General features: G+C 38.0%; 1 protein-coding gene across 2 annotated transcripts in view; it reads right to left on the bottom strand.

The window, feature by feature from the left end:
• Window positions 1-13,220, bottom strand: part of LOC122665011 (protein transport protein SEC23-like) — a 113,840-nt gene that overhangs the window by 6,620 nt on the left and 94,000 nt on the right. The window lies entirely within an intron of this gene.

The following is a 13,220-nucleotide window of genomic DNA, read 5'->3' as shown; positions in this document are numbered from 1 at the left end:
TACCTGTCCATCTTTAAGGCTCCAATTAGTTTTCAACAATCACCTTTTAAATAACTTAATTATTTTTGTAATCAGCCTTAGGAATTGAATGCTTGAGTGATCAATATGGATCACCAAGCCTTTATTTATATTAAAAGAGTTGCAACCAATCAAACTATAATTAGGAAAGCAACCTATACCAATTCTAATTAGGAATACCTAATAAGAATCATCTAAGGAAACGAAATATAAAAGATGGACAAAAATACCACCATCGGGTATGATAGTATTTTAACACTCCCCCTCAAGTTGGAGCATAAATATCAAACATACCCAACTTGACTAGAATAGCATGAAAAATCTTTCCACCTAATCCCTTATTGAATACATCTGCTAATTGGTCAGCAGACTTCACAAAAGGAACACAAATCAACCCTTCTTCCAACTTCTCTTTGATAAAGTGCCTATCAACCTCCACATGCTTGGTACGATCATGCTGAATAGGGTTGTGAGCAATACTAATGGCAGCCTTGTTGTCGCAATACAACATCATGGAAAGACGGACAAGAGCACCAAGATCTTGCAATAAGCCTTTGAGCCATAACAATTCACAAATACCCTATGCTATAGCACGAAATTCTGCTTCGGAACTAGACCTTGCCATTACATTCTGCTGTTTACTATGTCATGTAACAAGGTTTCCACCAACAAATGAGCACTAGCCAGAGATGACTTCCTATCAGAGGATCCAGCCCAATCAGCATCAGTATACGCTTCAACCCGAAGATGGCCATTTGGAGACAAAAGAATTCATTTTCCCGGGGTTGACTTCAAATATCGGATAATTCGAAGAACAACATCCCCGTGAGAAGAATGAGGATCATGCATGAACTGACTTACCATACTCACAGCAACTGCTATATCTGGTCGTGTATGAGATAGATAAATAAGCTTGCCGACTGACCAATCTCTGATAACGACCTTTGTCAACAGGTTCACCCTCCTTTTCTTTAAGCCGTGTAGTAGCTTCCTTAGGTGTATCAGAAGGATGACACCCTAGCATTCCGGTATCTATCAACAAATCTAGGATGTACTTCCTTTAAGAAAGAAAAATGTCCTCAGAAGATCAAGCAACTTCTATTCCTAGAAAGTACTTTAGGTTTCCCAGATCTTTTATTTTAAATTCTTGGCCAAGGAAAGTCTTTAACTTGCTGATCTCATCATTATCATTCCCGGCAACTACAATATCATCCACATAGACTATAAGAACGATTATTTTTTCACCATTCCTTTTTATAAACAGAGTATAATCAGCATTACTCTGCTTATATCCTACAGAAACCATAGCCCTGTGAAACCGTCCAAACCATGTACGGGGTGGCTGTCTCAGTCCGTATAGAGCACGCTTTAATTTACATACCTTGCCGCTGGTTTTATCACATGAGAAACCGGTGGAATATCCATATACACTTCCTCTTCAAGCTCTCCGTGGAGGAAGGCATTCTTCACATCTAAGTACTGCAATTCCCATCCCAGATTTACTACACAAGATAATAATACTCTGACAGTGTTCAGCTTTGCAACCGGTGCAAAAGCCTCCTGGTAGTCGATCCCATAAGTCTGAGTAAATCCCTTTGCCACCAATCGTGTTTTGTATCGATCCACTGTACCATCTACCTTTTGTTTCACCACAAACACCCACTTACATCCAACTGGTTTCTTTCTTGGAGGAAGAACCACAAGCTCCCATGTATCATTCTTTTGTAAGGCTTTCATCTCTTCTATCACTGCTGCCTTCCACTCTCCATCTACAAAAGCTTCTTGCCAATTCTGGGGAATATGAACAGAAGAAAGAGAAGAGACAAAAGGATGGAGAAAGGGAATCATAGGAGACTACATGAGAAATAGGATGCTGTGTACAAGCTCGAATACCTTTGCGATGAGCAATAGGTAAGTCAGGAGAAGGAGAGGAGATGTTACCTGGAGAATGATCTGGTTCCAAAGCCGACACCTGGATGGATATTGGTACTGTAGTGGATGGAAGCTGCTTGTTTTTGGAACATCTGTTAGGGTTTAGGGTTTAAGCACAAGGTTGCTTAAAGCATTACACCCTGAGTATCTAGTTTGGAATACCCAGACTGCTACCTCTAGCTAGTATTTATAGGAAAACTAGGGTTTAGGTCAGATGGGCTAATTACTAGATTGCCCCTCACAGCGTGAGTATTAATACAAGTAGGATTATATTAGAACATATGAATGGATATTACATAAATACCCTTACAATCTCCTCCTATATTCTGCATATATCTACCACATGTATAGAAACCATTGTTCAATTAGTAATTGAATCAATATAAATTGAATAAATTGAATATCAATAATCTAATAAATCAAAAAAGTAAACTTCAAGAAAAAAAACTAGGGTTTTAGGTCAAAACTAAACCCAACAATAAATCCGAAGTTCCACATGCAAGTGGCTAAACCAAAAGCAATAATCAAAAGGAAAAGTCCTTGCAATCCATGTGACTTTACTCATCAAGTAAGTCATCCTCATCGAGATTCAGATTCAACCGTTCTCCTCCATCTTCGCCATTATCTATAATTTGTCAAATATGAATTTCATAAAATAATATGAATTCAATCATTTGTAAAATAGTATCTAGTTCAACAATAAGAACTTAGTACATTCCATGTATGGCTAAAGGTAAATAAAAAATAATAAGCATCATCATCAAGTTTCTTTATAAGAACTCGATCCTATACAGTCTCTTTCACAAGGACCATACCATGTTTCCATTTGGAATACTGTGTTCGTCATATCAGTCATAGATTTATGTTGTATCATCAAATTTGGAATGGTACACCATACTATGAAAGACATGTCATCAAATTTGGAATGACATAAAGACTAGCACTATATCATTGAAACATATCAGACATTTTTCATATTCCTTTGTGGAATAACAAAGTAAAAAACTTTACATGAACAATTTGCTACACCATTAAGTTTGGAATGGTTTCACAGATCCCCATACTTAGTAACCTAACTAAGTTATCTGAAATATGTAAACTGTCCCGAATGCTTACCAAGGCTAAATGAGATTCAAATAATTCAAAATAATACTGGGTTAGGTTAAAACCTGTCTAAATGGTCTTTAACCCCATCTCCCCCGTAGTTTTGAATGTTCGATCTTTGTTCAATCCCTTTGTAAGGGCATCTGTCGTATTATCCTTCGATCTCACATCAATCAAAGTGATAATTCCTTGTTCTGTTCTATAATTCAGCATTGCCTGTTTCAGCCTGATGTGTCTCCTCTTACCATTAAAGAGTGAGTTATTCACAATCGTCTTTATTGCTTGATTATCACAGAATATAGATATGGAGTTTAACTTAAAACTCCTTAATGGAATATCCATGATCAGATCCTTTATCCACTCTGCTTCATCTATTGCAAAAGCTAGAGCATAAAGTTCCGATTCCATAATGACAGAGCAATACCAGTCTGTCTATTGGATTTCCATGCTACAACTACTCCTCCTAGTGTAAATACATAACCACTAGTGGATCTGTTGTCTCCCAAATCTGAGCACCAAGATGCATCAGAATATCCTTCCAAAGTTGGAGGATGTCCAATATAACATAGAGCATAACGTAGAGTACCCTTGAGGTATCTCATCAGCCTCATCAGGGCATCCCAATGCTCTTTTTCAGGATTACTAGTGAAACGACTCAGCATGCCTACCGTAAAGGCTATGTCTGGCCTAGTGCAACTCATTGCATACATGAGACTACCAATCAGTTTAGAATATTCTAACTGATTCACAGTGTCGCCTGTGTTAGGTTTCAACCGTTTGTTATAGTCATAAGGTGTCTCAATCGGTTTACAATCACTGTATCCCCAACTAGAAAGTAGCCTCTCAATATAATGAGACTGACTAAGGGTGATCCCTTGCTCACTGAAGCTTACTCTCATTCCAAGAATGGTGTCTACCACACCAAGATCTGTCATGTCGAATTCTTTAGACAAGGTTTCTTTAATGTCACTCACTACAGAGAAATCAGAACTTAGAATCAACATATCGTCTACATACAAACAAATAAATGCTACCTTGTTTAACTTAGACAAAAAATAAAGGCATTTATCCGAGTTGCTGGTTTTAAAACGAAGGCTCTTTACAGTCTTGTCAAACTTCCCATGCCACAATTTAGGTGCTTGTTTAAGACCATAGAGAGTTTGTTTAATTTACAAACTCTTTTTCAGAACCTTCCATGACAAACCCTTCAGGTTGGTTCATGTAGATTTCTTCTGTTAGGTCTCTATTTAGGAAAACCATTTTTACATCCATTTGATGCACAACATAGTGCTCAATAGATGCTATGGCAAGAAGAATCCTTATCGTTGCCAAATGGCAAACCGGGGAGTAGATTTCAAAATAATCTATCCCTCTCTCCTGGGTATAGCCCTTAACTACTAACCGTGCTTTAGATCTGGCTATAGACCCATCCAGATTAAGTTTCTTCTTCAGTACCCACTTACAGCCTATTGTCTTGGCTCCTCTAGGTAGATCAACAAGGTGCCAGGTCTCATTCTGCATTAAAGAGCTCATTTTCTCATCAATGGCTTCTTTCCATAGCATTGAGTCCCCAAATCTCTTCGCTTCCTTATAAGTAGATGGATCGGCCTCTAGATGGTAGGTCACAAAATCCTCACCAAAATCTTTGGGTACTCTATCTCTAGTAGATACTCTTCTAGGTTCTGATTCAGTAACCATTGTGGATTGAGTGTCAAAAACAATTGGTTCAAATTCCAAAGGTGATTCTGTAACCATTTTAGTCAGACCAGGCAAGGTCAGACCTTTATCTCTGAGGAATTTATCTTCAAAGAATATAGCATCCTTAGATTCTATCATCACATTGGTTGATAGATCCAAAAACCGGTCTACAACACTGTCTTCTGCACAACCTAAATACACACAAGTGTTTGTTCTAGTCCCCACCTTAGGTCTCCTAGGGTCTTGTATCCTAACATAAGCTATACATCCCCAAACCTTAAGAGTGTCATATCTACATGGATGGTTATGCCATAGTTCATAACGTGTAGAAGTCAGTTTTGAATGTGGTAGTCTATTTAGAATGTGATTTGCAATTGAACACTGCTTCTCCCTAATAGTAAGAGGGCATGCCAGCTGTCAATAACATAGAGTTTAACATCTCTGTTAACGTCTTGTTCTTTCTTTCAGCTATGCCATTTGATTGAGGTGAGTAAGGAGCAGTAGTTTCAAGGATTATGCCCGCAGAGGTACAAAATTCCTTGAACTCTGTCAATTTGTATTCTCCTCCCCTATCACTTCTAAATCTTTTAATTTTTAAGTTTAACTGATTTTCTACCCTATTATTAAAATTTTAAAATTTTAAAATGCTTCATCTTTAGATTTTAACAGGTATAAATGACAATATCTAGAAAAATCATCTATAAATGTTATCAAATACTTCCGACCTCCTCTAGTTGTGTAGCTTTTAAAGTCACAAATGTCAAAATGTATAAGTTCAAGAAGTCGAGTGCACCTAGAAACCAGTCTGAAAGGTTTTCTAGTTATTTTGGTTTGAGCACATATTTCACATCTATTAAATCTAATTGAAGTATCTAATGGTAAATTATGAGTTTTAGCTAGTTTGAACATTTTCCTATAGTTCACATGTCCTAACCTACAATGTAGTATTTTAGGATAAAAGTGAAGAATGATTAACCTGGTTTATTATCGCATTAGCTAAATTCAACCTAAACATACCATTCAGATTATAAGCACGTCCAAAATAAAAAGAGTTAACAGATAATATTACTCTATTACTACTAAAAGTAATAGACATGCTAGTATCAACCAAAATTCCAAATTGAAATTAAATTCTTTTCAAAACCAGGAAAAACTTTAACATTTTTCAAAGTAAGTATTTTACCTGATGATAAGACCAAGTTCGTTGTCCCTTGTTGAATCACATCCACGACGTCTCCATTTACAACAGTAACAGTCTCTGCTATTTGAACAACATCAGTTAGCAGGTTCTTGCTATTGCAAACATGACAAGTCGCTCCAGAATCTAACCACCAATTTGAAGCTGTACTGACAAACCCCTTACCCTTGCCAACTATGGCAACAAAGTTAGTAGGCTCAGTCTTGTCCATCAACATGTGAACTTCCTTCTGTGGTATGTAAGTGTTCCCTTTCTTAGGACCCCTACACTCAGATGCATAGTGACCCCACTTTCCTCAGTTACAGCACTTGTCCTTTTTAAAGTTAAGTCTTTTTGGCTTCCAGAATCCAACCACCAATCTGAAGATGTACTGGCCAACCCCTTACCCTTGCCAACCATGGCAACAAAGTTAGTAGGCTCAGTCTTGTCCACCACCATGTGAATATCCTTCTGTGGTGTGTCAGTGTTCCCTTTCTTAGGACCCCTACACTCAGATGCATAGTGACCCCACTTTCCACAGTTGCGGCACTTGACCTTCTTTTTAAAGTTAGTCTTTTTGGCCTCCAACTGTTGGGGTTCTTTCTTAGGTGGCTTGAACTGCGTAAGATTTTTCTTAGATTGTGAAACTAAATTGGCAGATGCCTGTTGTTGTTTCACCATCTCCAAGTTGTTCCTGACTCTGTTCTCATCTTCGATTTTAATGAACCGTTTGAGATCATCCAGCCCCACTTGTGTTTTCTTCCTATGCATCTCAATTTTAAAGGAATGTCAGGTACAGGATAACTTAAAAATAATTGCACCCACTAAGAATGCATCAACAACAGAGATATTTTCTTGGTTCAGTTTTGTTCTCAAGTTTTCAAAGTCTTACTTGAGGAAATATTTCCTTGTCTTCTTGAAACTTGAAATCCATAAACTTGTCAACCAAGTGAGTCTTTGATAAGTCCTCCTCCTTTTTGAATTGGGCTTCTAGGTTTTCCCAAATCTCTTTTGCAATCTCATATTTTATTATAGATCTCTGCCAGCCTATCTGACAGGCAGTTCAATAGGTAGTCTTTGCAAAAGTCCTCATCACTTATCCATTGGGCTTCAGTTAGGTCCGTACAATCAGAAAAAGTATTTACTACAGTATAGAAAATATTGAGGTACTTCAGTCCAAACTAAGTCCTCCTTTTCCAAGACCTGAACTTAGAGCCACAAAAGCTTTCCAATTTGATCATCTCAATTGGAACAGCATGCTTCTCCATTATTATGTGATTTGTGTATATGCCCAAGGAAAAACTCAAATAAAAATAAATGCTCCAAAGAACAATTACACCTGAGATGGAGAACCCTGGATTTAAACGACGCAGGAAAGGATGGCGGCGATGTAGGTCGCTGACTGGCGCGAGTCGCTGGCTGCTTTCGGTGATGGCTGGTACAGGTCGCAACCCGAAGATAGCAACCGAACCCAAAAAGATTTGATAAATCAAATAAAAAAGTGTCCTTTTTGTCTTCTTCTACCTTTTCCTTTGTTTTTTTATTTTATTTTATTTGTAATAGTCAAATCAACAGAAATAAAGAGGAGTTTTGAAAGAAGAAGCTCTCTGCCAACAACGTACTCTGCCAAAAGGTAATCTCCAAAACTTCTTTTGATTTGTTTTTTATTTTTTTATTTTGACAAAACATGCTTTTGTCTTTGTAATCAAACTACCAAATAAAAAACCTTAGATAAAGGTTCTCTGCCAAGGTCTGCAAACGTCTACTCAGCTTTGTTTTAAAACCAAATCAAAGCAAAAACTTTGAGAAACGAAAGCCGTGACGCACTTTCGAACAGAATCGTGAAGACAGATCTCCAAGCTTGATTGATCGTTTGATAAAGAATTACCTCTCAAACTGGAACCGTGACCCAAGAGCTTTGATCGGTGCCGTCAAGATAAAAAGAATAACCGTGATCAGATTCTGTAATCACCAAAAGCCGATCAAGTAAAACTCCAAAGCCAATCAGAAAACCAGAATTGTGACGAAGCCGAACGTGAATCCAAAATCCAAAGGCGATCTTGATCGCAGAGAAACGGAAATCCTAATGCTTTAAGATTGTTAGGGTTTAGGGTTTAAGCACAAGGTTGTTTAAAGCATTACACCCTGAGTATCTAGTTTGGAATACCCAGACTGCAGCCTCCAGCCAGTATTTATAGGAAAACTAGGGTTTAGGTCAGATGGGTTAATTATTAGATTGCCTCTCACAGCCTGAGTATTAATATAAGTAGGATTATATTAGAACATATGAAGGGATATTACATAAATACCCTTACAACATCCTCGATGGTAGATTTTGATGTTAGAGTCATTAATTCTCTTCTGAAATTCGCTAATGGTTTGTTGGACTGGAGTCAACTCCCCCTGAATGGGATTTTCAGCATCTAAGTTCTCCCCCTATGGAAAATCCTCTTGGTCATGCGGAGGGAGGGAAGGAACAGGAGGGTTAAGAGGGGTGGGGTCAATATTCGGTTGGTGTTGAACAGGAAGGTCAACTAACACATCTTTACTGAAATACTCCCCCTGAAGAGGGGTCGATGGATAATAAGAGAGAGCTTTCTGAAAGATAACATGCATATTGACCAAGGTACGACGGGTGGGGGGATGGTAACATTTATAACCCTTTTGGGATGGAGAATATCCCAATAAAATACAGCAAATGCCACAGGGTTCAAGTTTGCTCGAAGATCGGGTATCCCTAGCATAACAGACACAACCAAAAACTTTTGGGGGAACGACAAAGGAGGAAGATCCCTGTAATAAAGTAGTAGGGGTTTGGGAGTCAAGGACTTGGGTAGGTACCCTATTAATGAGATAGGATGTGGTAAGGACAGTACCTCCCCAATATTGAGAAGGAACAGAATGGGCAAACATAATAGCTCGAGCCACCTCAAGGAGGAGGCGGTTTTTTCTACCAGCCACACCATTTTGGGCTGGGGTATCGACACAACTGGTCTAATAGAGTATGCCATGGGCAGCAAGGTAGTGTTGAAACCGACCATCCATATATTCTTTTCCATTGTTACTTCGAAATATCTTGAGAGTGGCATTGTATTGAGCCTGAACCATCTTATGAAAAACTTGAAAATAAGAGAAGACATCACTTTTGTTATGCATTAAATAAACCCATATACTCCTAAAATAACTGTTAATAAAAGAAACAAACCAACGATGGCCAAAGAGAGAAGGTTTTCGGCTAGGTCCCCATACATCAGAATGAACAAGATTAAAAAGAACTTCTTTTATTAGAAATAGAATAAGTGGAACGATGTTGTTTAGCCAAAACACAAGCCTCACAAAAAAAATCGTCCTTATACATTGTTTAACTAATGCTTGAAATAAAAAAGATAAAGTTCCTAAAGGGGGGTTGACCTAGTCTTTTATGCCATTGTTGAAGTTCAAAAGAGACTAATGAGCTTTGATGAATGGGAGAAGAAAGTAGTGGTGGTGAAGTAGTCAAGCAGGTACAATCCACCATGCATCTTACCACATCCAATCGTCGCCCCCATTGCCAGATCCTAAAAAACACAGTGTAAAGGGAAAAAAGTTACTTTGCAATTTAAATCACGGGTAAGACTACTAATGGATAGAAGATTAGTGGAAAATTTAGGGATATGTAAAAAAGAGGATAAAGTTAGAGAAGGGCAGCAACTGATAGATCCTTTCCCAGAGACAGAAGAGAGAGAACCATCAGTCACTTGGACTTTATCCTTACCAGAAGTAGGAGAAAACCGATGAAATAGGCTGGAAGATCCAGTCATATGATCAGTGGCACCGGAGTCTATGATCCAGGGAGAAGAGACTACCGATGCACAATGACCAGCAAAAGAAATACTTAAGTGGACAAAATTTGAACCTAGAGTGGTGGAACTATGGAAGAACTAGCAGGAGTTGACGTAGTAGAAGGAGCATTAGCCTGTACCATATGCCGGAAAGCCTGAAGTTCCTCCTTGGATAGTCCAGTGTCAGTAGTAGGAGTAGTAGTGACAACCTAAGTATGATTGGCTTTGTTTTTCGATTTCCCACGAGCAGCACACTTAGCTTCAAAGTCCGCTGGTTTACCATTCACCTTCCAACATGTGGCCTTAGTGTGCCATAACTTACCACAATGTTCACATTTGATGGCTGCCTTCTCAGATTTAGAAGATTCAGCAATAGGAGGATTCAAAGCAGTCCCCGTTTAGAGCTGACTAATCTGGAGGTGTAGTATGGAGCATAGCTGCACGGCATCAATCTTCAATATGGACTAATGCATAGGACTGTTCAAGAGTAGGGACAGGTTCCTTCCCGAGAATCTGAACTCTAATCGGATCATATTCAACATTAAGGCCAGCCAAAAAATCATAAACCCTAATTTTATCAACATGTTTCGTGTATGCAGCAATATCAGTAGCAGTAGTGGGCTGATAATCAAAGTAATGGTCAAGTTCTTGTTAGCATTTTCAGAGTTCAACATAGCATTGAGAGATTGTCAACTCATTCTGTTTAGTATCATGATTTTTTTCCTTAATTCATATACCTGAGCATCATTCCCAACCAGGGAATAGGTCATAGTTGTCACGTCGTCACAGCGATCCAAGTCGATGGAGGGGTGTTATGTCGACATGTCGCCCGCCATGGCAATCACATCGACCATGTTTTAGTTTTTATTTTCTCTATTTTTAATGTGATTTAGTATGCTATAATATATATCCTATAACATAAAAAATTAACATGAAAGTGTACTACTAATCTACTATGGTTTAATTCATGAAACTGTAATATCCATTAGTGTATATCAAATCATGGATTATCAAATACTTGATAGCAAAAGTCTTGCTAATAAAAAGTTGAAAAATCATGAGAGTTGAGATATGATTCATATGAAAGTGACTACAAAAGTAACAAAACAAAAAAAACAATTACAAGAATGTAATTTATATTGAGTGAATGAAGCTAATAAACAATCCATCTAAATAAAAAAAAAAAATTTGCTGATGTGAATATGTGATTGTGTATTAGTCAATAATGAATTAGTGTTTTCTGTTTGATGTTTTTTTAATTTTTTTAGTTAAGGAAAAAGCATTAAAATAAAAAATGATTAAAAAAAAAATTATTGTTAAAAAGTTAAGTTATATAATTTGAAACAACCATGTCGCCCGATATGTCCATATGTCGTGGTATGGCGTCCATGGCAGCACCATGGCCACGACATGGAGGCCATATCGGTCGATATTCTTACATCACCCATATCAGTGGTCGATATGCCCACTTCTCTATCAATATGACGCCAAGGCGTCGATATGGCGACACCATGACAACTATGGAATAGGTATCCTTTGCAGCCTTCCATATCTGGGCAGCAGTGCCCAGGAGAAGATAACCAAGTGCAATGGAAGAATGCATAGAATGAATAAGATATGACATTATCATAGAGTCTTGAGATAACCATCGAGCCAGGGCAGGTCCTTCAATAGGTTTGTGAAGACTACCTGTAAGGTGTCTTGTGTAGCCACGGCCAGCAATGGTGAGGTACGTGGACCTTGACCACATCAAGTAATTAGTCCCATCTAATTTTTTGGGAGAAGCAAAAGGAAGGTACTCTGGACAGGCAGATCCATCTGAGTCAGTTGTAGTAAGATCAAACATGATGGCAAGAGTGTATGATAGACAGGTTTTGAAGTTCCCACAATTTTAGCTATCAGAATAGGCTGAAAATTGGATCGAATTCTCCTCTGCTAGTAAGCACGAGGTCTTCAAAAAATCAGCAGCTTCTTACGAGTTAATAAAAAGCCCTAGCAGAGCAGTTACCAGAATCGAGCTGAGTACTGGGTTTTGGGATTACAGAATTTTCATCCGTCAGAATGGGTTGAAACTTAGGTTGAGTTTCCCTCTAATAGTAGGGAAGATATCCTTCAAAAATTAGCTCCTTCTGATGAGCCAATAAAAAGCCCTAAATTTGTCAAAATTTAGGAAAAAACCTGATTGCAGAGAAATCACAGGGTTGAATCAGAATTGGTTTTGATCTAGAGCTGCAGTCTTCAAACAGGGAAGGATGTAGACCAATATGAGCAGAAACTAATCTCCAAAAAGCAGAAATCAAACTTCAGTTGAAGGGATAACTCGATCTCCAAGGATGGAGGAAACCTGCCGGCAGATTTAGGTCACACCAATTGTTCTTCGATCTTCAATGAGGTGATATTGAGGGCAGCAGCTAAATCTTCATTAGATCACCTCCTAGTTGCTGCCCTGATGGAGAGAGAGAGGCCGAGAGGGGTGGAGAAGAAAAAATAACAGAAACCGAGAAGGGGAAGAAACAGAAAACCAGAAAACACAGAGAAAGGCTGCTCTTAGATCAGAGTTGGCTCTGATACCATGTAATCAGCCTTAGGAATTGAATGTTTGAGTGATCAATATGGATCACCAAGCATTTATTTATATTAAAAGAGTTAAAACCAATCAAACTGTAATTAGGAAAGCAACCTATAGCGATTCTAATTAGGAATACCTAATAAGAATCAGCTAAGGCAAAGAAATATAAAAGATGGACAAAAATACCACTATCGGTATGACAGTATTTTAACAATTTTTTTTCTGTCTTTTTCTTTTTTCAATGCACATGACAAAGAAGCATGTTCCTGCATGGTTGAGTGTAGTAAAGAATCCAATCATAAGATGGGGGTCATGTACTCCAAGGGTAGCAATTGTATCATATGCATAATAATAACACTTTTGTTCTGGCAAAAAACAGACACAGAGCTGAATTGGAAGCTGTTCCCTAAATTTTCTTATCACATTTCACTAAAATAATTTTTGGTATTTCTGAACCTCCATAATTTCCTTTTGCTTGAAATACAAGCCCTGTAAAATATTTTCATAGATGAATCATTTATGAATCTCCCTCCACTAACAATTGTGAAAACCTATCCCCAAGCAGTCTAGCCTTATCCAGAATGAAAACAATTCAGCCATAAAAGAATCTCTACTAAGCATCTCTCTTTTCACCTTTGGATAATTGGATCTAATGATTTTCCTCCTCTGAGAACAAAAAGTTGCAAGAGACATCTCTTAAAGGAGGTTTCAACCATGGCCCAATATGCAACCCTCACCTTCAACTTCTCATTAATACTTGCACCTTAATAGAATCAGATTGTTGGTCACCAAAATAGTTCCATCGTTTGGTTCCGCTATGATGTAATTAAGTACATTAACATAACAATTCTCATCAAATAAACGATGATTTACTTTAAAAAGATGCAACAGTAAAATGATA

This window comes from Telopea speciosissima, chromosome 6, assembly GCF_018873765.1.
Source record: "Telopea speciosissima isolate NSW1024214 ecotype Mountain lineage chromosome 6, Tspe_v1, whole genome shotgun sequence".
NCBI classification, from domain to species: Eukaryota; Viridiplantae; Streptophyta; class Magnoliopsida; order Proteales; family Proteaceae; genus Telopea; species Telopea speciosissima.
Note: the sequence above shows the minus strand (reverse complement) of the source record. Positions and strands in the feature narration are given on the sequence as shown.